Source organism: Oncorhynchus masou, chromosome 6 (genome assembly GCF_036934945.1).
Source record: "Oncorhynchus masou masou isolate Uvic2021 chromosome 6, UVic_Omas_1.1, whole genome shotgun sequence".
NCBI classification, from domain to species: Eukaryota; Metazoa; Chordata; class Actinopteri; order Salmoniformes; family Salmonidae; genus Oncorhynchus; species Oncorhynchus masou.
Genome location: NC_088217.1, coordinates 30,009 through 55,632, shown reverse-complemented (window position 1 = coordinate 55,632; position 25,624 = coordinate 30,009). Strand labels below are relative to the sequence as shown.

General features: G+C 44.7%; 1 protein-coding gene across 3 annotated transcripts in view; it reads right to left on the bottom strand.

Annotated features, from left to right (window-relative positions):
• pparg (peroxisome proliferator-activated receptor gamma) overlaps nucleotides 1-1,401 on the bottom strand; it is a 108,460-nt gene extending 107,059 nt beyond the window's left edge. For all 3 annotated transcript variants that reach the window (XM_064967352.1, XM_064967353.1, XM_064967355.1), the window contains exon 1: nucleotides 1,011-1,401. The gene's annotated coding sequence lies outside the window, so the exon portion shown is untranslated. The remainder of the gene's footprint in view (nucleotides 1-1,010) is intronic.
• Nucleotides 1,402-25,624: the final 24,223 nt, after the last annotated feature.

Genomic DNA, 25,624 nt, shown 5'->3' with positions numbered 1-25,624 from the left:
ATCAGCATCATAAAAGCTGATAGTATGTCAACCAGATAAAATATGCATCCAAGCCAAACGGAAAACTTATCAGAAACATGTTGGGTCATTTTCACAGCTTTCCATTTCCTTACAAATGGTCAAACTGATGTAATTTGTAAAGGTGGCACATCACTTTTTTTTGTCAGTTATTGCATTTTCTCTCCGAAAGAAGAGAACTTTACTGACCTCAACTATATAGAAACATTAATTCTATCGATTTATGACATTCTGGTGAGCAAGAGTGTATTTAGTCTATTTGGGCAACATATAATGACAGAAGAGAAGTTGAATATATGTAATTATAAACAACTTGACTAACAAATAGTCGACCAAAAGTCGGAAATTATAAGCAGAAACATATGCAAATCAGGCAACAACAAAAAAAATCCTGCGCCCCATGTAGCCTCGATGCATTTTCTTTATAATTCTTCAGATTGTCACTTTATCACATGTAGTTGGGTGGTTGCTGATGGGTAATTAGTAATTGCGGGCGGCAGTAGGTGAACGAAAAGCTGACCAGCGCACCACAAATTGCTTGCTACCCAGCGCTGCTGCCACGCAGGACTGAGATTTACCCGTCTATAATTTAAAACTAAAACTGAGCAAGTTGCCTAGCTATTCCTGATGATAAAGGGTTACAACGACAAATTATTGTCAAAACATATTTTAATATTGCAAATCGTCCAATGTGTGAGCCCTTGAAATTATCAGCACATGCTTCAAATTTGGAAAACGTTTGGGAATTAATTTGTTGAATTGAATAAAAACGTACCTGTACCACAGCGAGGACGTTGCTTGTTAAAATTGCTACACATCATATGCATGTCCTATACACTTGTATTCATTTCCCCAATAATAGGAATACACTAAATGTTTTAAATGAAAGTAGCCCTACGCTTGCCAATATGTTGACAGGCAGTGTAATTGATCCCCCTCTCCGTGGGTTAAATACCATGCTGCTCATCGCAGAAAGAAATATAACGACTCACCTGAAAAAGATCTCAAATAATGTGCGATGCCGTCTCCTTCTGTAGTAGCTGCTGCCTGTTTGTCCTTCTACAGTAGCTGCTGCCAGTTTGTCCTTCTACAGTAGCTGCTGCCTGTTTGTCCTTCTACAGTAGCTGCTGCCTGTTTGTCCTTCTACAGTAACCGCTGACTGTTTGTCTCTTGTTTGTTCTCTCGCGGCGCAGCGGGACCCGCTCTGGAGTCTCTCGACGTCTTTATTTGTCTCTGCAGGCAGTCAATCAGCAACGCCAGGACCGGGCTACACTGCTTGGGTAGGATGATAACATGTAGTATTGCAGGAGTAACAGGGATAATGACAGTAGTCATGTTCTACCAACTCGTGTTGTAGACGTATATCGCTTTGTTTCCCCTCCCTCTCTGGAACACCTACTGGGATCACATGGAACAACGCGGAAGGAAGAGCAATTCTGGCTTCAGTCCTGTTGATGGTTATTACTGAACAATTATCCTACAGCTTTTAACACGCACTTCTGAGTGCAGAAAATAACTTGATTGCACACCATGATTAGAGTGAGGAATTATCATGAAGTGATCACTGATGGTTTGTGATAATTAACTAAAAGTGAGACTTAAAGTCAAAATAATTACAGTATTTGGGGAACATGCACAAACTGTTATGGCTACACTATTAGTATATACTGTGTAGATGTTGCATGTACCACAATAAATCAGTTAGAGAAATTTACCACAATAAATCATTGAGAGAAATCTTCCACAGTAAATCAGTTAGAGAAATCTCATCCAAGATGTCGTAGCTTTGTCCTTGTCTTGTCCCGTGTATATATCCGGAATCCCCGGACATAAGCGAGCCAGCTAGCGGTCATCAGCTAACCTCTACCTCAGAATTCTCTCACCAATTTGCACAACGCTATTCAAAACAGAGCATACCGGACTTATTTTCTCTCCATATCCCCAGATTCCTACCGCAAGCTCTGAACCTTTTCACCTGGATCATCATAGCTAGCTAGCTGCTATCCGATTGGCTTCTCCTGGCTAACGTCTCTGTCCCGAAGCAAGCACCAATTAGCCTGGCGATAGCCCATGCTAGGCCCATCACCGGCTAGCTGAAGAGGTCCATCAGCCACCCCTTGGACTACAATACCTATTTTGGACCCATTTTACTACATAAAGCCCTGCTAATCCATCACGACTGGACTACCGATGTAATCTGCCCGAGGGTTCTTTTTGCAACAGGCCCCTCCGTCGCAACGTCCCCTGAATGATTCTAGCTAGCCTGCTAGCCGCGGCCCGCGAGCATATCGAACTGTTAGCTGAATAGGTCCACTGGCCAATTTCTTGGGCCACTATACCTATTTTGCCAATTGGACTGGGCACCTTTACTACACGGAACCCTACTAATCCATCATGGCTGGTCTGCAGACGGAACCACATGAAGAGGCTCTGCATGAGGAGGCTACAACAGACTTCTTCCGTCACAACATATCTCTAAGGCCCTTCTGCTAGCTTGCTAGCCCCGGCCCGCTAGCTGTCTGAATCGCCGTGTCTCCAGCCAGCTTAACTACTCACTGGACCCTTACAATCACTCGGCTACGCATGCCTCTCCCTAATGTCAATAGGGCTTATCCATTGCTGTTCTGGTTAGTGATTGTCTTATTTCACTGTAGAGCCTCAAGCCCTGTTCAAATCAAATCAAATTTTATTTGTCACATACACATGGTTAGCAGATGTTAATGCGAGTGTAGCGAAATGCTTGTGCTTCTAGTTCTGACAATGCAGTAATAACCAACAAGTGATCTAACTAACAATTCCAAAACTACTGTCTTATACACACAAGTGTAAGGGGATAAAGAATATGTACATAAAGATATATGAATGAGTGATGGTACAGAGCAGCATAGGCAAGATACAGTAGATGGTATCGAGTATAGTATATACATATGAGATGAGTATGTAAACAAAGTGGCATAGTTAGCGGCTAGTGATACATGTATTACATAAAGATGCAGTAGATGATATGGAGTACAGTATATACGTATACATATGAGATGAATAATGTAGGGTATGTAAACATTATGTTAGATAGCATTGTTTAAAGTGGCTAGTGAAATATTTTACATAATTTCCCATCAATTCCCATTATTAAAGTGGCTGGAGTTGAGTCAGTGTGTTGGCAGCAGCCACTCAATGTTAGTGGTGGCTGTTTAACAGACTGATGGCCTTGAGATAAAAGCTATTTTTCAGTCTCTCGGTCCAAGCTTTGATGCACCTGTACTGACCTCGCCTTCTGGATGATAGCGGGGTGAACAGGCAGTGGCTCGGGTGGTTGTTGTGCTTGATGATCTTTATGGCCTTCCTGTAACATCGGGTGGTCTAGGTGTCCTGGAGGGCAGGTAGTTTGCCCCCGGTGATGCGTTGTGCAGACCTCACTACCCTCTGGAGAGCCTTACGGTTGTGGGCGGAGCAGTTGCCGTACCAGGCGGTGATGCAGCCCGCCAGGATGCTCTCGATTGTGCATCTGTAGAAGTTTGTGAGTGCTTTTGGTGACGAGCTGAATTTCTTCAGCCTCCTGAGGTTGAAGAGGCACTGCTGCGCCTTCTTCACAATGCTGTCTGTGTGGGTGGACCAATTCAGTTTGTCTGTGATGTGTATGCCGAGGAACTTAAAACTTACTACCCTCTCCACTACTGTTCCATCAATGTGGATAGGGGGGTGTTCCCTCTGCTGTTTCCTGAAGTCCACAATCATCTCCTTAGTTTTGTTGACGTTGAGTGTGAGGTTATTTTCCTGACACCACACTCCGAGGGCCCTCACCTCCTCCCTGTAGGCTGTCTCGTCGTTGTTGGTAATCAAGCCTACCACTGTTGTGTCGTCCGCAAACTTGATGATTGATTTGGAGGCATGCGTGGCCACGCAGTCGTGGGTGAACAGGGAGTACAGGAGAGGGCTCAGAACGCACCCTTGTGGGGCCCCAGTGTTGAGGATCAGCGGGGTAGAGATGTTGTTGCCTACCCTCACCACCTGGGGGCGGCCCGTCAGGAAGTCCAGTACCCAGTTGCACAGGGCGGGGTCGAGACCCAGGGTCTCGAGCTTGATGACGACCTTGGAGGGTACTATGGTGTTAAATGCCGAGCTGTAGTCGTTGAACAGCATTCTCACATAGGTATTCCTCTTGTCCAGATGGGTTAGGGCAGTGTGCAGTGTGGTTGAGATTGCATCGTCTGTGGACCTATTTGGGCGGTAAGCAAATTGGAGTGGGTCTAGGGTGTCAGGTAGGTTGGAGGTGATATGGTCCTTGACTAGTCTCTCAAAGCACTTCATGATGATGGACGTGAGTGCTACGGGGGGGGTAGTCATTTAGCTCAGTTACCTCAGCTTTTTTGGGAACAGGAACAATGGCGGCCCTCTTGAAGCATGTGGGAACAGCAGACTGGGATAGGGATTGATTGAATATGTCCGTAAACACACCAGCCAGCTGGTCTGCACATACTCTCAGGGCGCGGCTGGGTATACCATCTGGGCCTGCAGCCTTGCGAGGGTTAACACGTTTAAATGTTTTACTCACCTCGGATGCAGTGAAGGAGAGTCCGCATGTTTTCGTTGCAGGCCGTGTCAGTGGCACTGTATTGCCCTCAAAGCGGGCAAAAAAGTTATTTAGTCTGCCTGGGAGCAAGACATCCTGGTCCGTGACGGGGCTGGTTTTATTTTTGTAATCCGTGATTGACTGTAGACCCTGCTACATACCTCTTGAGTCTGAGCCGTTGAATTGAGATTCTACCTTGTCTCTATACTGACGCTTAGCTTGTTTGATTGCCTTGCGGAGGGAATATCTGCACTGTTTGTATTCGGTCATGTTACCAGTCACCTTGCCCTGATTAAAAGCAGTGGTTCGTGCTTTCAGTTTCACGCGAATGCTGCCATCAATCCACGGTTTCTGGTTTGGGAATGTTTTAATCGTTGCTATGGGAACGACATCTTCAACGCACGTTCTAATGAACTTGCACACCGAATCAGTGTATTCGTCAATGTTGTTGTCTGACGCAATAAGAAACATGTCCAAGTCCACGTGATGGAAGCAGTCTTGGAGTGTGGAATCAGATTGGTCGGACCAGCGTTGGACAGACCTCAGCGTCGGAGCTTCTTGTTTTAGTTTTTGTCTGTAGGCAGGGATCAACAAAATGGAGTCGTGGTCAGCTTTTCCGAAAGGAGGGCGGGGCAGGGCCTTATATGCGTCGCGGAAGTTAGAATAGCAATGCTCCAAGGTTTTGCCAGCCCTGGTTGCGCAATCGATATGCTGATACAATTTAGGGAGTCTTGTTTTCAGATTAGCCTTATTAAAATCCCCAGCTACAATGAATGCAGCCTCAGGATGTATGGATTCAAGTTTGCAAAGAGTCAAATAAAGTTTGTTCAGAGCCATCGATGTGTCTGCTTGGGGGGGGGGAATATATACGGCTGTGATTATAATCGAAGAGAATTCTCTTGGTAGATAATGCGGTCGACATTTGATTGTGAGGAATTCTAAATCAGGTGAACAGAAGGATTTGAGTTCCTGTATGTTTTTGTGATCACACCACGTCTCGTTAGCCATAAGGCATACGCCCTCGCCCCTCTTCTTACCAGAAAGATGTTTGTTTCTGTCGGCGCGATGCGTGGAGAAACCAGCTGGCTGCACCGACTCCGATAGTGTCTCTCCAGTGAGCCATGTTTCCGTGAAGCAAAGAACGTTACAGTCTCTGATGTCCCTCTGGAATGCTACCCTTGCTCGGATTTCATCAACCTTGTTGTCAAGAGACTGGACATTGGCGAGAAGAATGCTAGGGAGTGGTGCATCTCTGTCAATATGCCTTAGCTAACCCTCTTGTCCCACTCACCACACATGCGGTGACATCACCTGGTTTAAATTATGTTTCTCAAGACAATATCTCTCTCATCGTCATTCTATGCCTAGGTTTACCTCCACTGTATTCACATCCTACCATACCTTTGTCTGTACATTATACCTTGAATCTATTCTATTGCACCCAGAAACCTGCTCCTTTTACTCTCTGTTCCGAACGTACTAGACGACCAGTTCTTGTAGCCTTTAGCCGTACCCTTACCCTACTCCTCCTCTGTTCCTCTGGTGATGTAGAGGTTAATCCAGGCCCAGCAGTGCCTAGCTCCACTCCCATTCCCCAGGCGCTCTCATTTGTTGGCCTCTGTAACCGTAAAAGCCTTGGTTTCATGCATGTTAACATTAGACGCCTCCTCCCCAAGTTTGTTTTATTCACTGCCTTAGTACACTCTGCCAACCCAGATGTCCTAGCCGTGTCTGAATCCTGGTTTAGGAAGACCACCAAAAACCCTGAAATTTCCATCACTAACTATAACATTTTCCGACAAGATAGAACTGCCAAAAGGGGCAGAGTGGCAATCTACTGCCGAGATAGCCTGCGGAGTTCTGTCATACCATCGAGGTCTTTGCCCAAACAATTAGAGCTTCTACTTCTAAAAATCCACATTTCCAGAAACAAGTCTCTCACCGTTGCCGCTTGGTATAGACCACCCTCTGCCCCCAGCTGTGCCCTGGACACCATATGTGAATTGATTGTCCCCTATCTATCTTCAGAGCTCGTGCTGCTAGGTGACCTAAAGTGGGACATGCTTAACACCCCGGCCATCCTACAATCTAATCTTGATGCCCTCAATCTCACACAAATTATCAATGAACCTACCAGGTACAACCCCAAATCTGTAAACACGGGCACCCTCATAGATATCATCCTAACCAACTTGCCCTCCAAACACCTCTGCTGTCTTCAACCAAGATCTCAGTGACCACTGCCTCATTGCCCGCATCCGTAATGGGTCTGCGGTCAAACGACCACCCCTCATCACTCATCACTGTCAAACGCTTCCTAAAACACTTCAGCGATCAGGCCTTTATAATCAACCTGGCCCGGGTATCCTGGAAGGATATTGACCTCATCCCGTCAGTAGAGAATGCCTGGTTATTCTTTAAAAGTGCCTTCCTCACCATCTTAAATAAGCATGCCCCATTCAAAAAATGTAGAACCAGGAACGGATATAACCCTTGATTCACTCCAGACCTGACTGCCATTGACCAGTACAAAAACATCCTGTGGTGTACTGCATTAGCATCAAATAGCCCCTGTGATATGCAACTTTTCAGGGAAGTTAGGAACTGTAATACACAAGCAGTTAGGAAAGCTAAAGCTAGCTTTTTCAAACAGAAATTTGCATCCTGTAGCACAAACTCTAACAAGTTCTGGGACACAGATTTACTCTGGTAGGTTTCTAGGACTGATTTACTGTGGTAGATTTCTCTAACTGATTTGATGTGGTAGATTTCTCTAACTGCTTTATTGTTGTAGATTTACTGATTTACAGTGTTATGTTGCCGTAACTGATTTACTCTGGCAGGTTTCTCTGACTGATTTATTGTGGTAGATCTTTCTATTATTTTTATTTATTTTATTTATTCGTTATTTTACCAGGTAAGTTGACTGAGAACACCTCATTTACAGCAACGACCCTTGGAATACTTACAGGGGAGAGGAAGGGGATGAATGAGCCAATCGTAAGCTCTCTAACTGATGTATTTTTTTACCACAGTAAATCATAATATAGTAGAGACAGATGTAGCTCGTCTCCCATAATATAATTGAGACAGTAGATCTAGCTTGTCTGTCATAAAATAAAAAGTGACAGATGTAGCTGGTCTGTCATAATATGATAAAGACAGAAAATGTAGCTTGTCTGTCATAATATATTAGAGACAGTAGATCTAGCTGGTCTGTCATAATAGAAATGAGACAGTAGATCTAGCTGGTCTGCCGTAATATAATAAAGGATGTAGGTGTAGCTGGTTCTTCATAATATAATAGAGACAGCAGATCTAGCTGGTCTGTCATAATATAATGGAGACAGCAGATGTAGCTGGTCTGTCATAATATAATGGAGACAGCAGATGTAGCTGGTCTGTCATAATATAGTACAGACATAGTGTATAGTGGAGGCATTAACCCTGCGGTACTGGATCGGTGACAGCTTCGCCTTTCACTGGGTTTGCTGCTCGATGGAGTAGGTGGGTTAATCCAGTCCGTGGAGTGTCTGGAGGGGGACAATGGACGGAGTCAGGGTCCAAAAATGGATTGCTACAGTTGGGGTGTAGGGAGTTGATGGTATTCTTTGATTTTCCTGCAGCGTTTCGGTGCCCGTAAAAAGTGGTCCGGCACTGGTGCCCCCTAGCCCTATGTGAGGGGCCGTCCTCTGGGGCGTCCACATCCTCTCTTTTCATACTATGGTGTGGTGAGCGGTGGTAATCTGTTTGAAGAGGTGACCTGTTTGGTAGGTTTGAGGCGTGTCCTTTTCGAGGGGCTAGGTGTCTGGAAGGTCCTAGATTCCCATGGTGTGGTATTTGCTGTGAGTCTTGTCAGCTGGGGATGTCATCCAGTGGTTCTGTCCAGTAATCCCATGTAGGATGCTGTTGACTGGGGAGAGTATATGGAGATAGGTGGTCACGGAGTGTTAACCTGTTCCTGCTGATTTTCATTCCATACCACCCTGGACTGGGTATGGGATTGAAAGTTCAGAGGCCACCTTAACACTCTGCCTCTGCTCCTCCCTCCATCGCCCTTATCAGGGTAAGATGTGGGGGTAGGTTAGGAGGGTTTGTGTTCACCATGAGGAGCCCATCCCTGTGCCACCCTTGTCAGGGTATGGACGGGTCTCTGGGTCCCCTTTTTTCCTGTGGTTTCGGCCCAATGGTGCTGAATCGGTGAGGGTATCGTTCTTGTCTGGGTGTGCTGTTTGACAGAATGTCATCGATAATTCCGGCCCGTGGGGTGTCTGGAGGTGGACTTTAGACCGAGTTTGGTTCCCCAAGTAGATGGCTTCGTTTTGCTGTATCCATCTCTGTTGAGTAAAAAGTAGACCGGTGTTGGTTTTGTCTGCCCCTGTGTAAGGGATTATTTTCTGGGGCGTCCGTATCCTTTATTTTCATCCTATGGTGTAGTGAGCGGTGGTGGTGTTCTGTTTGAAGCGGTGATCTGTATGGCAGGTCTGCGGCTTGTCCTTTCGAGGGGTTTAGGTGTCTTGGGGGTCCTGGAGTCCCATGGTGTGGGATTTGCTGTGAGTCTCGTTGCCAGCTGGGGATGTCATCCAGTGGTTCTGTCCAGTAATCCCATGTAGGATGGTGTTGACTTGGGAGAGAGTATGGAGGTAGGTGGTTAAAAACGGCTCGAAGTGGTCCGAATTCGGGGTGTAGCATGAAGCTAGGGACCTGTTGTTCAAAAGGAGTAGACGTCGAAGTTGAAGTATTCGTTGGGAGTGTAGAGTACCAGCTGGAGTCTTGGTCCAGGTGAAGTGTCTTCAAAAAGTGTTTCGGCCGAATGGTGCTGAGACTGAGGGATGCTCCTCTTTTGTAGGAAATAACGGGGACGTGGTTTGCCAGGTAGGTTGAATCCTATTGGTGCATGAGGTGTGCATGCGGTGTTCATGTGAAAGGTATGGCCGTGGCTCGTCCAATGAGATCGCTTCGTTTTTTGGGATGCGGTGTCTATTAGTCTGTTAAGTGAGGGTGAGGCCTCCATCGTTGATTCCTATGGGGAATTGCTTAGGGAAAGTAGTCACTTTGCTTCTGGGGTGCTGTTTGTGTTGTGGGTGTCCGAGGGGTACCAGGTGAATTTTAAGTAAGACTAGAAGTCTTAGGGGTCAAGAGGAGCCATACGTGGAGTTCCTGTGATGTGTAGAAGTATAATAGATCCTCCTGTGAAAAACGTGTGTCTGACCTTTGTGTCGCCATTGACTTGTGTGTTAGCGTTGAGAGCGGTCTGCTCTGGTTGAGGGTTTTGGGCTGGAAATACCCGAATGTGAGGTGCTGTGGGTCTAGAAAGGGTTGAGGGTAGAGTAGACATCTGTAGGTCCATGATGAATCTATAGTTGGGGTTCTAGGTGACCCATAGGTCTGGTTATAGGTCTTCAAATGTGGTTGAGTTATTTTTCCTCCGCTTTTGGAGTCACGTCACTCGAGTGCCGTGAGGTGCGATGTGCAGGGGGAAGTTGTGGCCGTGGTATCTTGGTCTTTTGTGGTGTTAAAGGGCTTGAACCTTGTTTCTTTTTTGAGGGGTAGTTGTGGGTAGGGTTTCTGAGGGGGTGTTCCCTTTTACTGGATCAAAAATTGTGCTTTTTTAGTCGTCTTTAGTTGGTGCTTATTAGCGGAGTTAGCTTTGATCATGTTCCTGTCCATTTAGGTTCCCGTATATGCGGTAGATTTTGCCGTGTTGTCGTGTTTCCGTCAACTTGGGGAATGGGAGGTACGGATCCAAATTTTTTTTGTTGCTGTTTCCAGTGATGTGTGTCCTCCGAAGTTGGTGTTACCTATCCTGTAGGAGGATACTTACCTGGAGTAGGGTCCAGTGTTAAATATTGATACTTACCTGTGTGAAAGATGGGTATTGTAGGTGTTTTTTGGTTTTAATCCAGATGGATCGTTCAGGTGGTTCCTTTTTTGGTTACCCCATGTATTTACCTATGATGTACAGTTGTTAGGCATTCCTGGTTAGGCTCGTAGTATGGGTTGGTGTCGTATGGGTGGGAGTCTTACCTGGGTTTTTGGTTTGTTTGTGTATGGTGCAGAGGTGTGAGTGGGGTGAACCTGTTTTATAATTTTGTTTCCTTTTACTCCTAAATTGGAAATACGGTCGTCAGGAATTCTGTAAGAGGATTGGCGTCTGTTTCACCTGTGTCAGGGTGGTGAAGTCTTGTTCTTTGTTGAAAAAAGGAGAGGTGGTGTCCATCAGGAGATCAAGTTGTAGTTGAATCCGGTGTCTTTGGTGAAAAAAAAGATGCCTTTTAGTTGAAAAAAGTAGAGAAGGTAATGTTCATCCGAGGGTCAGGCGGTAGTTGTAGAATTCTTGGTCTTTTGATGGAAAAATCTTGGTTGAGAGTGGAGAAGGCTTGGAGTAGGTGGATCTTGAATTATACATCTTTCTTGTGGTTTCCCCGGTATCAAATCAAAATCAAATCAAATTTATTTATATAGCCTTTCGTACATCAGCTGATATCTCAAAGTGCTGTACAGAAACCCAGCCTAAACGGTGTGTGTTGGTAGAAGGTGTGTGTTGGAGGTTTCAGAAGTGATGTCCTTCAGAGACCTGGTAAAGCTATTTTACGTTATGTTTAATCAAATCAAATTTATTTATATAGCCCTTCATACATCAGCTGATATCTCAAAGTGCTGTACAGAAACCCAGCCTAAAACCCCAAACAGCAAGCAATGCAGGTGTAGAAGCACGGTGGCTAGGAAAAACTCCCTAGAAAGGCCAAAACCTAGGAAGAAACCTAGAGAGGAACCAGGCTATGTGGGGTGGCCAGTCCTCTTCTGGCTGTGCCGGGTGGAGATTATAACAGAACATGGCCAAGATGTTCAAATGTTCATAAATGACCAGCATGGTCCAATAATAATAAGGCAGAACAGTTGAAACTGGAGCAGCAGCACGGCCAGGTGGACTGGGGACAGCAAGGAGTCATCATGTCAGGTAGTCCTGAGGCATGGTCCAAGGGCTCAGGTCCTCCGAGAGAGAGAGAGAAAGAGAGAATTAGAGAGAGCATACGTAAATTCACACAGGACACCGGATAGGACAGGAGAAGTACTCCAGATATAACAAACTGACCCTAGCCCCCCAACACAAACTACTGCAGCATAAATACTGGAGGCAGAGACAGGAGGGTTCAGGAGACACTGTGGCCCCATCCGATGACACCCCCGGACAGGGCCAAACAGGAAGGATATAACCCCACCCACTTTGCCAAAGCACAGCCCCCACACCACTAGAGGGATATCTTCAACCACCAACTTACCATCCTGAGACAAGGCCGAGTATAGCCCACAAAGATCTCCGCCACGGCACAACCCAAGGGGGGGCGTCAACCCAGACAGGAAGATCACATCAGTGACTCAACCCACCCAAGTGACGCATCCCTCCTAGGGACGGTATGAAAGAGCCCTAGTAAGACAGTGACTGAGCCCCTGTAATAGGGTTAGAGGCAGAGAATCCCAGTGGAAAGAGGGGAACCGGCCAGGCAGAGACAGCAAGGGCGGTTCGTTGCTTCAGAGCCTTTCCGCTCACCTTCACAGGGCCAGACTACACTCAATCATGAAGAGATGAGTCTTCAGTAAAGACTTAAAGGTTGAGACCGAGTTTGCGTCTCTCACATGGGTAGGCAGACCATTCTATAAAAATGGAGCTCTTAGGGATAGGAGGGACGCCATGTGCGACTGACGTGTTTTCCGTTTGCTCCCGTGGTATTCTTAAAGTTTGTGAATTTTGCAGCAGAACCGTATTTATTTTCAAATATTAATTTGGTGATCCCTTTCTGTAAAAACCAAGACTACTTTGCTTCCGAATGTCAGCATATCGACCAAACATAAGGCCAAAAGCATGACTTTGAGAAAACCCGGCCTACAAGGAACATTCGAGGCCATCAAACTACTACGCTCTGAGATAGTTGAAATGAAAACACAGATGGTTGCTATGATTGAGGCCAGAATACAGGTTTTTGATACTTTAAAAGCAGATTTAACCATCCTGCGGACCGAGACTGTGCCAACAATCACATTACTCAAAACAACAGCTGCGTCACACACTACAACGATTGCAGCACTGGAGACCTCCGCTACTGATGTCTACGACTTAACTACATCCCTGGAGGCTGAAGTTAAACGCCTAGCTGCGGATTTGATAAAGGTGAAGGAGAGCTGTGTGAGTTTAGAGGGATTCTCTCCCCGCAATAATCTGAGACTTGTATCGGTCCCAGAGTCAGCGGAAATGCATCGCACCACGGATTTCGTTTCAGGGCTGCTGAAGGATGTTCTTGCCTTAGATGAAAAGCACCTGACTGATCGAGCCCACCGGTCGCTGCGCCCAAAGCCCTGGGATGGGGAGAGGCCCCGTGACATAATTCTTTGAGTGCACTTTTTTCATGAGAAGATGGAGATCCTCCGACGAGCCCGCAATACCACTCTGAGCTTTCAAGGACAGAGCTTCTCCATCTACCAGGACTACTCCCCCACTGTTTCCAGGCAGCGCGCAGCTTTCGGACAGGCCAAACGTGTACTTCGGGACCATCCAAGTGTGAAGTATGGACTGCGATTCCCGGCCCGTTTATGGCTATCTCATGAGGGTAAAGACTACACATCTGAATCTCCGGATGAGGCTATGGCTCACATTCAATGTCACATCAAGAAGTCTTGAACATGCTCACAGTTCAGCAACTGTTGCTTGTGAACTGTGGATAGTAAGTAACCCACCTGTGGTACAATTATGTTTAGATATAACAGGCTAGTCTTGTATAGTTGGTGAAACCATTCAGGCTTATTTGATGTGATCTAATGTTTTGATCATCTAGTGTGCGAGCTTTACAAGCATTCAGTCATTTTAATTTAATTGTATTGAGGTTTTACTTAACTCCTGTGTTTCTAGGCTGTCTCGATCACCTATTCCGTTTGTTTACACAGTGTCTCAGTGACTCAAAATATTTTTGGTTATTTGTTTACTGCATCCGTTTGCATTGACTCAGTAAACAGTAAATGTCTCCCGAGGCTACACGGTTTTTGGGGTCTCACTTCAATTTTAAAAGTTTTGAGCTGTCATTTACGCCCAGCAAACGTTCAACGTTGCGCACACGTAGTTTTTTGGTATTGTTTGTAAGCTGTCTCAGTCAACTAGACTACTATTATAATTACGATTATTTTTGATTGTCTTACTACAATTTCCTTACTTCAAATTAGATTTTTGGCTGAGAGCCTTTATGCATTTTACTTATTTTCTCTCTCAATGCCTGTTATAAGACTGGGAATATAATTATATACATCTACAAGTGGTGCTTTTGTCATTCCGTTTGCACAAGGGATTCTCCTTTTTTTTATTTGAAAAAACCCCCATAAAAATTGTTCTTTTTGCTGCTTGATCCACTAACAAAACGCGACTTTAAAGAGCGGGACTGTGGGTTTAGGTTTATGACCGCACTCTCACAGACATACTGTGCGAAGAGAACATGTTCTATTTAGGCTTGTACCTCGTTTGGAGAGGTATTGTCTGGGATGGGGGGAGGGGTGGGGGGCAGGTTGAATTGTTCAGTTCTAATGTTGTCATTCTGTCTTTTTAGTTTTTTTTTTCCCTGTACTATTTCCAAACATCTACCACCGTACATTATTACTCTGAGACAAGTTATTCTGGAGGTTTTGGGCGCTCATTGCTTTTCCATTCAATGCTCTAATGACAGGGTTGAATAACGGGAATGCCCAGAGGGGCCAAAATAATGTGATCAAGTACATTTCATGGAACACCAAAGTGGTTAATAACCCGGTGAAGCGTAAGAGGGTGTTGACACACTTAAAGGGTTTGAATGCAAATATTGCATTTCTACAAGAGACTCACTTGAGGACTGGTGAGCATTTTAGGATGCTTAAGGACTGGGTTGGTCAAGTGTTCCACTCAAACTTTCATAGTAAATCAAGAGGTGCTGCTATTCTGGTTGATAAAGCTACTCCTTTTTAGCTTCTGAGGTTATTGCTGATCCTAAGGGACGATACGTCATAGTAACCGGTGAACTGTTTTCTACCCCTCTTGTTTTGGCTAGTGTTTATGCTCCCAATTGGGATGACACAAGTTTCATTTATTCCATTCTGTCTGCTATTCCCAATTTAGATTCTCATTTGTTGATTTTAGGGGGGGATTTCAACTGTAAAATGTCCCCATTTCTTGACAAGTCCTCACTCAATACAGGCCCTTCTAAATGTGCCCTACTTATTCAATCCTTTCTTCAGAAATATGCTATGTTTGAGGCCTGGCGTTTCCTACATCCTACAGATAGACAGTATTTCTTTTATTCTCATGATCATCAAACATACTCCCGGATTGATTACTTCTTTTTGGACAAAAGACTTCTGCCCAACCTTCGGCAGTGTACTTACGAGAGTATTGTTATCTCTGACCATTCACCATTAGTGCTTGAACTAGAGTTTCCCCAGCGACCTCCTATGTGTTATCAATGGCGTCTCAACCCCATTTTACTCTCAGATAAGGAGTTTGTCAATTTAATTTCTTCTGAAATCACCTTATTCCTAGAAACTAATTCAACACCAGGTATGTCCTGCTCTACCATATGGGAGTCTCTCAAAGCATACCTACGTGGCTAAATTATTTCTTATACAGCCAACCAAAACAGAGTTCGCTCTCAGTGACTACGGGACCTGAGCGAGTCCATAGCCACATTGGATGAGAAGTATGCTACGGATCCTTCCTCTGATCTGCATAAAGAGCGCCAACTACTCCAATCTGAATTTGATGAGCTTTCTACCAGGCAAGCTGAACAGTTACTCTTGCCAGCTCGATACAAAGTCTATGAACAAGGCGTCAAGGCCAGTAAACTCCTTGCACATCAGATCCGTAAATCTGAGGCCTCACATTTAATCCCACAAATAAGGACCCCGTCTGGTGCCACCACAGTTATCCATAAAGAGATCAATGATCATTTTAAACAATTTTACCTTGCGCTATACACCTCTGAATCCCCTCAAGACCCTTTGCTGATTGACTTCTTCTTTAATGGCTTGAATATGTCTTCAATTGATACAGACTCCCATGACTGTCTAGAAGAAGAATTTACGCTTGAGATTGCAACAGCAGTGTCCGCAATGAAAAGTGGTAAATCACCAGGTCCGGACGGTTTTCCAACCGAATTTTACAGGACGTTTTCTGGTCTGCTTTGCCCATTCTTGTCTCGACTATTTGCAGAGTGCCTTAATACTTCAAAGGTACCGCCTAGTCTTTATCAGGCCTCAATTTCATTACTATTAAAGAAAAATAAAGACCACCTGGAATGTGGATCCTATTGCCCAATCTTGCTTTTAAATTGTGATAACAAAATCCTAGCTAAGTTTTTAGCCATCCGCATGGAAGGCTTGCTGCACCAAGTAATACACTCTGACCAGACTGGCTTTGTGAGAAATAGGCATTTATTTTTCAACATTAGGCGCCTTATGAATATACTGTACTCCCCAGCGTCGGGGGACCCGGAGGTGGTGGTCTCACTTGATGCCGAAAAAGCATTTGACCGTGTTGAGTGGGAATACCTAACAGCTGCCCTTTATAGATTTGGCTTTGGCCCCAAATTCATTGCGTGGATAACGATTCTTTATTTTTCCCCCATGGCTTCGGTACAGACTAACTATTTTCCCTTGCACCGCGGATCCAGACAGGGTTGTCCACTCTCCCCCTTGTTGTTTGCTTTGGCAATCGAGCCTCTCGCCATTGCACTACGCTCTAATGATGCCATTCAAGCTATAATCAGGGCGGGCTGGGAGCAGAAAGTCTCGCTATATGCTGACGACCTCCTTTTGTTTATCTCCAACCCTGATACCTCATTGCTACGTGCCCTATCTGTTCTTAAAAAGTTTGGATCAATCTCATGGTACAAGCTGAATCTAGGCAAGAGTGAGCTTTTTCCGGTAAACAAGGCTGCTTTAAAGTGCTCTTTTACAAGTTCTCAGTTTAGGATTGTCCGGGATCAATTCACCTACTTGGGAGTAAAAGTGACAAGGAAATATTCAAATTTGTTTCAGGAAACCTTTGTTGCTCCAGCAGACAGTTTGAAACAATCTTTTACTTTTTGGAATTCGCTACCCCTTTCTCTTATCGGAAGGATTAATGTCATTAAAATGAAAGTGTTGCCCAAATTGTTATATTTATTTCAATGTAACCCATTTTTGTTCCAAAATCTTTTTTTATTTCACTGGATCAAACATTCATGCATTTTATTTGGGATGGCAATGTACCACGGATTGGTAGAAAACATTTACAGTAGCCTAGGTCATTGGGGGGTTTAGCTCTACCAAATTTTCAGACATACTACTGGGCTGCAAATTTCAGAGCCCTTCTGTACTGGCTGCAGACTGATCCTACTGGCCCTAGACCACTCTGGGTCCAGATGGAGTCTGAATCGTGTAAACCTGCAGTACTTTCCTCTGTGTTGTGCTCGTCTCTCCCAGTGTCCCTAGGCAAAAGGTGTGTCAACCCAATTGTAAAGCAATCTCTTAAAATTTGGAATCAGTTCCGTTTAGCCTTTAGCCTCCGAGGCTTTTCTCTATCAGGCCCAATCAAGCAGGGGGCGGCAGCGTAGCCTAGTGGTTAGAGTGTTGGACTAGTAACTGGAAGGTTGCAAGTTCAAACCCCTGAGCTGACAAGGTACAAATCTGTCATTCTGCCCCTGAACAGGCAGTTAACCCACTGTTCCTAGGCCATCATTGAAAATAAGAATTTCTTCTTAACCGACTTGCCTAGTTAAATAAAGGTAAAATAAAAAAATCAGAACATTTTATTTCTTCCATCTTTGAATGATGTGGCTTTTGGCACTTGGCCGTTCCTCGCTAGCCCAATTATTCTTTGATGATACATTTGCCTCTTTTTCTCGGCGGCAGGTAAAGTTCAATCTCCCCCAATTAAAACGAAAATAAGTCTGTATTTGACCCCCCTGTGACTTGAGGGTTGGAGGAGCTTCTCTCTGTGTTTTTGCTGGGTGGGCATTAAGGTCCATGTGCTTATTGATTGTGACCCACGGATGCCTTGTTCATCTTGCCCGGGCAGAGACTGAAGTGTGAGCTTGTTTTTCCCAGTTATTTTTTACATTTTGTTCAAGCCTACATGAATAATCTATCTAATCTAATAATTCTATTTGTTTTTATTTTAAAGCATTGTAAACATTATTTTTGGTCCAGTGGATGGTTGGTCTGTGGCCATGACTGTCTGTGAGTGGTTGCATTTCTCCACCCTTATCCCTTGACTGTTTACAGGAACAATGGTGAGGTGTTTGCTCTGTCCCTGTACTATAGATTACCCTTTAACCTTTGTAGCCTTCTGCCTGGTGTGTTTAACCTGTCTAAAGTATGGTATCTTTAAAGCTATTTTTTTATTTGTATTTTTATTTGTATTTTTTTCAAAAAAAAGGGAAGCTATATAGGAGAAAGCCCTGCCTCCAGCTGTTTGCTTAGAAATTCTAGGGACAATTAGGAGGCCTGCGTCTTGTGAACGTAGCATACATGTAGGTATGTACGGCAGGACCAAATCAGATAGATAGGTAGGATAGGTAGGAGCAAGCCCATGTAATGCTTTGTAGGTTAGCAGTAAAACCTTGAAATCAGCCCTTGCCTTGACAGGAAGCCAGTGTAGGGAGGCTAGCACTGGAGTAATATGATCCAATTTTTTGGTTCTAGTCAGGATTCTAGCAGCCGTATTTAGCACTAACTGAAGTTTATTTAGTGCTTTATCCGGGTAGCCGGAAAGTAGAGCATTGCAGTAGTCTAACCTAGAAGTGGCAAAAGCATGGATTAATTTTTCTGCATCATTTTTGGACAGAAAGTTTCTGATTTTTGCAATGTTACGTAGATGGAAAAAAGCTGTCCTTGAAACAGTCTTGATATGTTCTTCAAAAGAGAGATTAGGGTCCAGAGTAACGCCGAGGTCCTTCACAGTTTTATTTGAGACGGCTGTACAACCATTAAGATTAATTGTCAGATTCAACAGAAGATCTCTTTGTTTCTTGGGACCTAGAACAAGCATCTCTGTTTTGTCCAAGTTTAAAAGTAGAAAGTTTGCAGCCATCCACTTCCTTATGTCTGAAACACATGCTTCTAGCGAGGGCAATTTTGGGGCTTCACCATGTTTCATTGAAATGTACATCTGTGTATCATCCGCATAGCAGTGAAAGTTAACATTATGTTTTCGAATGACATCCCCAAGAGGTAAAATATATAGTGAAAACAATAGTGGTCCTAAAATGGAACCTTGAGGAACACCGAAATGTACAGTTGATTTGTCACAGGACAAACCATTTCACAGAGACAAACTGATATCTTTCCGACAGATAAGATCTAAACCAGGTGTAGACCAATTTGGATTTCCAATCTCTCCAAAAGAATGTGGTGTGCGATGGTATCAAAAGCAGCACTAAGGTCTAGGAGCACGAGGACAGATGCAGAGCCTCGGTCTGATGCCATTAAAAGGTAATTTGCCACCTTCACAAGTGCAGTCTCAGTGCTATGATGGGGTCTAAAACCAGACTGAAGCATTTCGTATACATTGTTTGTCTTCAGGAAGGCAGTGAGTTGCTGCGCAACAGCCTTATCTAAAATTTGAGAGGAATGGAAGATTCGATATAGGCCGATAGTTTTTTATATTTTCTGGGTCAAGGTTTGGCTTTTTCAAGAGAGGCTTTATTACTGCCACTTTTAGTGAGTTTGGTACGCATCCGGTGGATAGAGAGCCGTTTATTATGTTCAACATAGGGGGGCAAAGCAAAGGAAGCAGCTCTTTCAGTAGTTTAGTTGGAATAGGGTCCAGTATGCAGCTTGAAGGTTTAGAGGCCATGATTATTTTCATCATTGTGTCAAGAGATATAGTACTAAAACACTTGAGTGTCTCTCTTGATCCTAGGTCCTGGCAGAGTTGTGCAGACTCAGGACAACTGAGCTTTGAAGGAATATGCAGATTTAAAGAGGAGTCCGTAATTTGCTTTCTCATAATCATGATCTTTTCCTCAAAGAAGTTCATTAATTTATTACTGCTGAAGTGAAAGCCATCCTCTCTTGGGAAATGCTGCTTTTTAGTTAGCTTTGCGACAGTATCAAAAAGGAATTTTGGATTGTTTTTATTTTCCTCAATTAAGTTGGAAAAAATAGGATGATCGAGCAGTAGGCCCTACACCCAAACAAGGGCACTGCGTTCATCCACCTCTGGCCTGCTCGCCTCCCTACCACTGAGGAAGTACAGTTCCCGCTCAGCCCAGTCAAAACTGTTCGCTGCTCTGGCCCCCCAATGGTGGAACAAACTCCCTCACGACGCCAGGACAGCGGAGTCAATCACCACCTTCCGGAGACACCTGAAACCCCACCTCTTCAAGGAATACCTAGGATAGGATAAAGCAATCCTTCTCACCCCCCCCCTTAAATGATTTAGATGCACTATTGTAAAGTGGCTGTTCCACTGATGTCAGAAGGTGAATTCACCAATTTGTAAGTCGCTCTGGATAAGAGCGTCTGCTAAATGACTTAAATGTAATGTAAATGCAGTAGTAAGGGCTCTTCGATACTGCACGGTACTGTCTTTCCAAGCAACTCGGAAGACTTCAAGTTTGGTGTGGCGCCATTTCCGTTCCAATTTTCTGGAAGCTTGCTTCAGAGCTCGGGTATTTTCTGTATACCAGGGAGCTAGTTTCTTATGAGAAATGTTTTTAGTTTTTAGGTGGTGCAACTGAATCTAGAGTATTGCGCAAGGTTAAATTGAGTTCCTCAGTTAGGTGTTTAACTGATTTTTGTCCTCTGGCGTCCTTGGGTAGACAGAGGGTGCCTGGAAGGACATCAAGGAATTTTTGTGTTGTCTGTGAATTTATAGCACGACTTTTGATGTTCCTTGGTTGGGGTCTGAGCAGATTGTTTGTTGCAATTGCAAACGTAATAAAATGGTGGTCCGATAGTCCAGGATTATGAGGAAAAACATTAAGATTCACAACATTTATTCCATGGGACAAAACTAGGTCCAGAGTATGACTGTGACAATGAGTAGGTCCAGAGACATGTTGTACAAAATGATGATGGCTCCGAAAGTCTTTTGGAGTGGGTCTGTGGACTTTAGGGTTAGAGGGTAAGGGTTAGAGGGTTAGAGGGTTAGGGGTTAGGGTTAGGGGGTTTGGGTTAGAGGGTTAGGGTTAGGGGGTTAGGGTTAGAGGGTTAGGGTTAGGGGTTAGGGGTAGAGGGTTTGGGTTAGAGGGTTTGGGTTAGAGGGTTAGGGTTAGGGTTAGGTTTTGAATATAATTGTGTTTCGTTTCAACTAGTTAGTTTTACGGTGCACAGGCCTATCTCCTGTTTATCCCTCCCATTTCTGATGATCTGTTATCATAGGTGTAGTACTTAAAAAGGCCCGTAGATGTCCTCCTAGGATCATACATTAAACTGAGGTCAGCTCCAAGTTGCCTCTTTTTCTGGCTGGCAGTGCAGAAGTCGATGTGGTGAGAGATTTATTCAACCATGGTGTTGTTAAATATGAACATAAACACCATATTGTGCATTTAATTGGTTTTATTGTTTTGTTAAAGGAAAGGAAAAAACTAAAAAAGGAAGTGCCAAACTAAAACCAAACAAAACATAAATATATAGAGTATAAATAAAATATGAATAAAACCATGTTCTTCTCCATCCATTTTCCTGTCTGTTAAAACCCATTTTCTAAAACCTCTCGTTCAGGCCATTTGGCGTTATTATCTGTAGGTGCTGGATCCACTCCCGTTCTACCCTCTTTTGCTGCCCACAGGTCCAGCCTATATGTGACTGTAACCCTGATATGGTAAGGTGAGTGATGGGGTGATCCTGGAAGTGGATTATGAGTTCCGTTTGTAGGTGTGCCCTTTTAATGTTATACAGGTGTTGTTTGAGTCTGGTTTATTTGGTGTGTTTGGTTTCTCCAATGTGTTGTTTATTGCAAAGTGTACATGTAATGATATAAATGGCGTTATGTGTGTTCAATTAATAGGATTCTTGTACTGGTGCTGATGTGTGGCTGTGTATATTTGTAATGAACTTTATCTGTCGAAAATGGAAATTGTGAGGTTTGAGGTCTTGTGGTGGCTTACTACTGAATCTGGCTTTGGTGAGGGAGTCCTTTACATTTTTGTTCTTTCTAAATGCTGAAATGATTCTGTATGGTTTGAGTGGTATGTAAGTGTGCTGAACTTTAGAGAAGTTGTGTTTGATTGATTGATGTAGGGATCTAATTCTATGTGAAAATGTGGTTACTTGGGGGATGATAATTGTCTGTTGATTGAGTATTGATGACAAGGGAGAAGAGACAGAGGAAGTGTTTCGGTTTAGTGATTGTTGCAGATCACTTTCCATAGGGGAGTCAGGATTAGGGTGAGGGAGGGAGATAGGGTTAGGGGGGTTAGGGTTAGGGGTTAGGGTTAGGGGGGTTAGGGTCAGGGTTAGGGTTAGGGGGTTAGGGTTAGGGGTTAGGGTTAGGGGGGTTAGGGTCAGGGTTAGGGTCAGGGTTAGGGGTTAGGGTTAGGGTTAAGGGTTAGGAGTTAGAGGGTTAGGGGTTAGGGTTAGGGGTTAGGGTTAGGGTTAGGGTGTTTGGTGGAGCATACAAAGAGACACGGATGAAGGCAGGAGAGAGAAGCTATGAGCAGCAGACCAAGACGCGACTGTGGGCTTTGTTGTAAACAGAATATCGTGTGGCTTGACAGACATCTCAAGTCTGTACATGCACTTAAGCCCGGTACTATGGAATGGAGTAATGCTATGCAATTTAGCCGGTTTTCGACTGAGAGACAGCAGCCCGAATCAGGGCAGTATATGCAGCCTGACGACGGTGATGAACCGCGGCCGGAGGACCCTGTGATTTTGCAGTGTTTTGAAAGTGAGTTGTCCGTGGAGCAGCAGCTGGTGGACAAGGGTGAGCAGCACCTGGTGGATGAGGGTGATCAGACGGCAGGTGCGTCGGCGGCGGTGCAGCCAATCAGTCAGGTCGGTAGTGAACTGTGCTCGGATCCGAGGGAGCAAGGCTGTGTCGTGGCGACGTCCACGGAGAGCGAGAGTGATGAAGACAGCGGCGTGCCGTCCAGAATTGAGGTTTGGAGTAATGCAATCTTGACTCAATATGAACACTATATTACGGGTGTACACCCTTCAGTTAAACGAATTGACAATAGTCGCACCAGTCTATCCCGAGTACGGGAATTCCTCCGCATTATGTCAGAGGGCAAGGCCGATAAAGGACTGTGTCTTCTGGATAATTACAGACGTGTGTCTGAGTGGTATGGTCAATGTGCCGACCGTGGTTTGGCACCATCCACGTTAAAAATGTACCGAGCCGATGTTCAAGGTTTCCAGAATTATCTTATTCAGTTCCGGCCAAATGGTATGCAAGCTAAGGTCGTTGGAATTCGAAAGATGTTACTCTGCTTGGCGAAGATGGACAGGGACTCGCGGTAGAGCCAGGCAACGCATAGGGCAAAATTCTGCCAACGCTGCAGGGACGAAGTGCTCAGCGCTGCGGAGTTAAAATGCTTTGTTGAGCTAAGCAATCAAGCCATTCCTTCAGTTCTCAGTAGGCTGGAGGTCCGTGCCACCTGCTCTGACAGGCGTATGTTTGCAGCTGTCATGTCCAGCCGGCTGGCCATATTTAATGGCACTCGATGATCCCCAGTCACCATGTTTAGTGAGAGTGATTTCACTGAAGTAACCCCGGAAGGTGGGGGTTATCAGATGTGCGTAGCGAGCCACAAAACAAACTATAGCTTCGGGGAGTGCAGAATTGTTCTATGTCAGGAGGAATACACTTGGCTTAAACGATTCCATCAGATCAGGCCTCATCTGAGTGGAATGGCCTCAGACACAGAACTCTTCTTTTTCACATCCTGCGGTCAACCGTACGATAATCTGTGTGAGTATGTGGGGCAAATCTTTGCAGAGTTTGGCATTGAAAGTAAAGTGACCTTCAGTACAATTCGACGCAGTGTTGCCACATTGAACTTTAACCAAGGGTTGGTTACAGACCGGGGAACTGTGGCTGACCATATGTGTCACTCTCTGGAAACGCAGGCACGGTACTACAGGTACCATCATTTGCCCAAAAATGCCAGCTGGGCCCGGACACTGATTGAGGGACAAATCAATCCATGATTAACTGATTAAATAAAGCATATTTGTTTGAAATTCACCCTTGTATTTGTGTCATTATGCATTAAAATAATTTAAAATGTTTTTCATTTAGGGTTCCCAGGTGCCTATTTTCAATCACCAGTTGCACATGAAACATAGTGTTATTTTGGAAAGTTTGGACTTTTAGAATCCTCCATAGTTGTGAAAATTTACCTGTACTTCTAATATTACTGCCCACTATGAAGCCCCACTGCCTTTTAAAATTCACTGGAGGGAGCCAAATGTACAATATATGGAGGATTCTAAAATAGATGTACCTTTGGCGACCTCCAGTGAATTTTCCCCAGTAGTGGGGCTCCAAAGTGGGATTCTAATATTAGAATGCCTGTTAAATGTATTTAGGACCATCTTTTAATTTTTGGGTTCCCAGGTGCCTATTTTCAATCACCAGTTGCACGGATGTCAATGCTAATCCGCATCCACCGACATATTTTAAAGTGTCCATAAATCACTCAGGGAGGGCGCCCATGGACAGAGGGCCGTAGTAGGGTGTTCACACAGTGGGCATGGATATGTGGACCACCGGTAAGTGCATTTTGGACCATATTTCAATTTTTGGGTTCCCAGGTGCCTATTTTCAATCACCAGGTGCACGGAAAAAAAAATTCTGAAACCTTCCATAAATCACTCAGGGAGGGCCCCCATTGATAGAGGGCCGTAGTAGGGTGCTCACAGAGTGGGCATGGATATCTGGAACACCGGTAAGTGCATTTAGAACCGTATTTTAACTTTTAGATTACCAGGTGCCGATTTTCAATGACCAGGTGCACGGCTGTGGGACTCGGTCGTTTTTTCGACCAAGTTCGGTAATTTTCAAAAAATGATTAAAAATACTTCCCGAAGGGCTAGAGGTCCCAAATTTCGTCTCATACCCTCTCTCATGATGGGCAACAAGTAGAGCATGTAAAAAAACATTTCGGATCCACAGACACCTATGCTTTCGGTAACATGCATTTTTTCCCCAAAACTTAAAACACGATTTCCTATTAATTTTTTTTATACAAAAACGGTTTTAATTAAATGAAAATGCTCGTCTATATGTGCCCTTTCATGCAAAAAAAACCCATCCAGATTGGATGTGTACTTTTTGATTTATTCACGTTTTGGTGTCCTGAATTTGACCCCCGATGGCGGGGCACATAACAGCCCTGTGAGGTTCCGGGCTTTTGTCCCGAAATGGGCCTGCTCATTGTTACACACTCAGTGGCGGGTCGACCAGACAGGTACCGGCACAAAATCAGAAACCTGGTTTTTGACAACTGGACTTCCATGTCCTAGAAAGACTGCTCAGGCCGAATAGATAATGAGTAACGGACACTTTTGAGGGATGTGAGCCCCTCGGAACCATGGTACTTTGGACATTTTCCACCGGCGACCGATTTAGTGGGTTAGACCAGCCCTTCGGCGCCCGATTTGTCTTAACTTTTGAGCCACGTTTCCCAGCTTGGTGGTGGGAGGATATTGAGCCTTGTCCTGGACAGGTGCTCTATCCCAGCTATTACCTTGTGGGTTTGGTTCATCAATGACCATGTTTCTGGTCCAGTGAAGGTGCCCGTCCCTTCGGCGACCGATTGGTGGTTGTTTAGCTCCGGTGAGGGCTAGCTCTCCAGTCCAGTCCCACAATTGGTTACCGGTGCGTCTCCATGGTTCTCCTCTGTTGTCAAGCCAGTTTTATTTCCTCTGACCGATTTGCATTCGTTTTCCACCTGGGAGGGACTCTATCGGCCGGCCTTTGGCTGGTGTTCTGATGGATGTTCCCTCCCGCCCCAAGTGGATATGCCTCTATCGGGGGAGCCCCTTTCGGAAACGTTTGCCCCCCTATTTCGATACGCTCCAGCCGCGCAA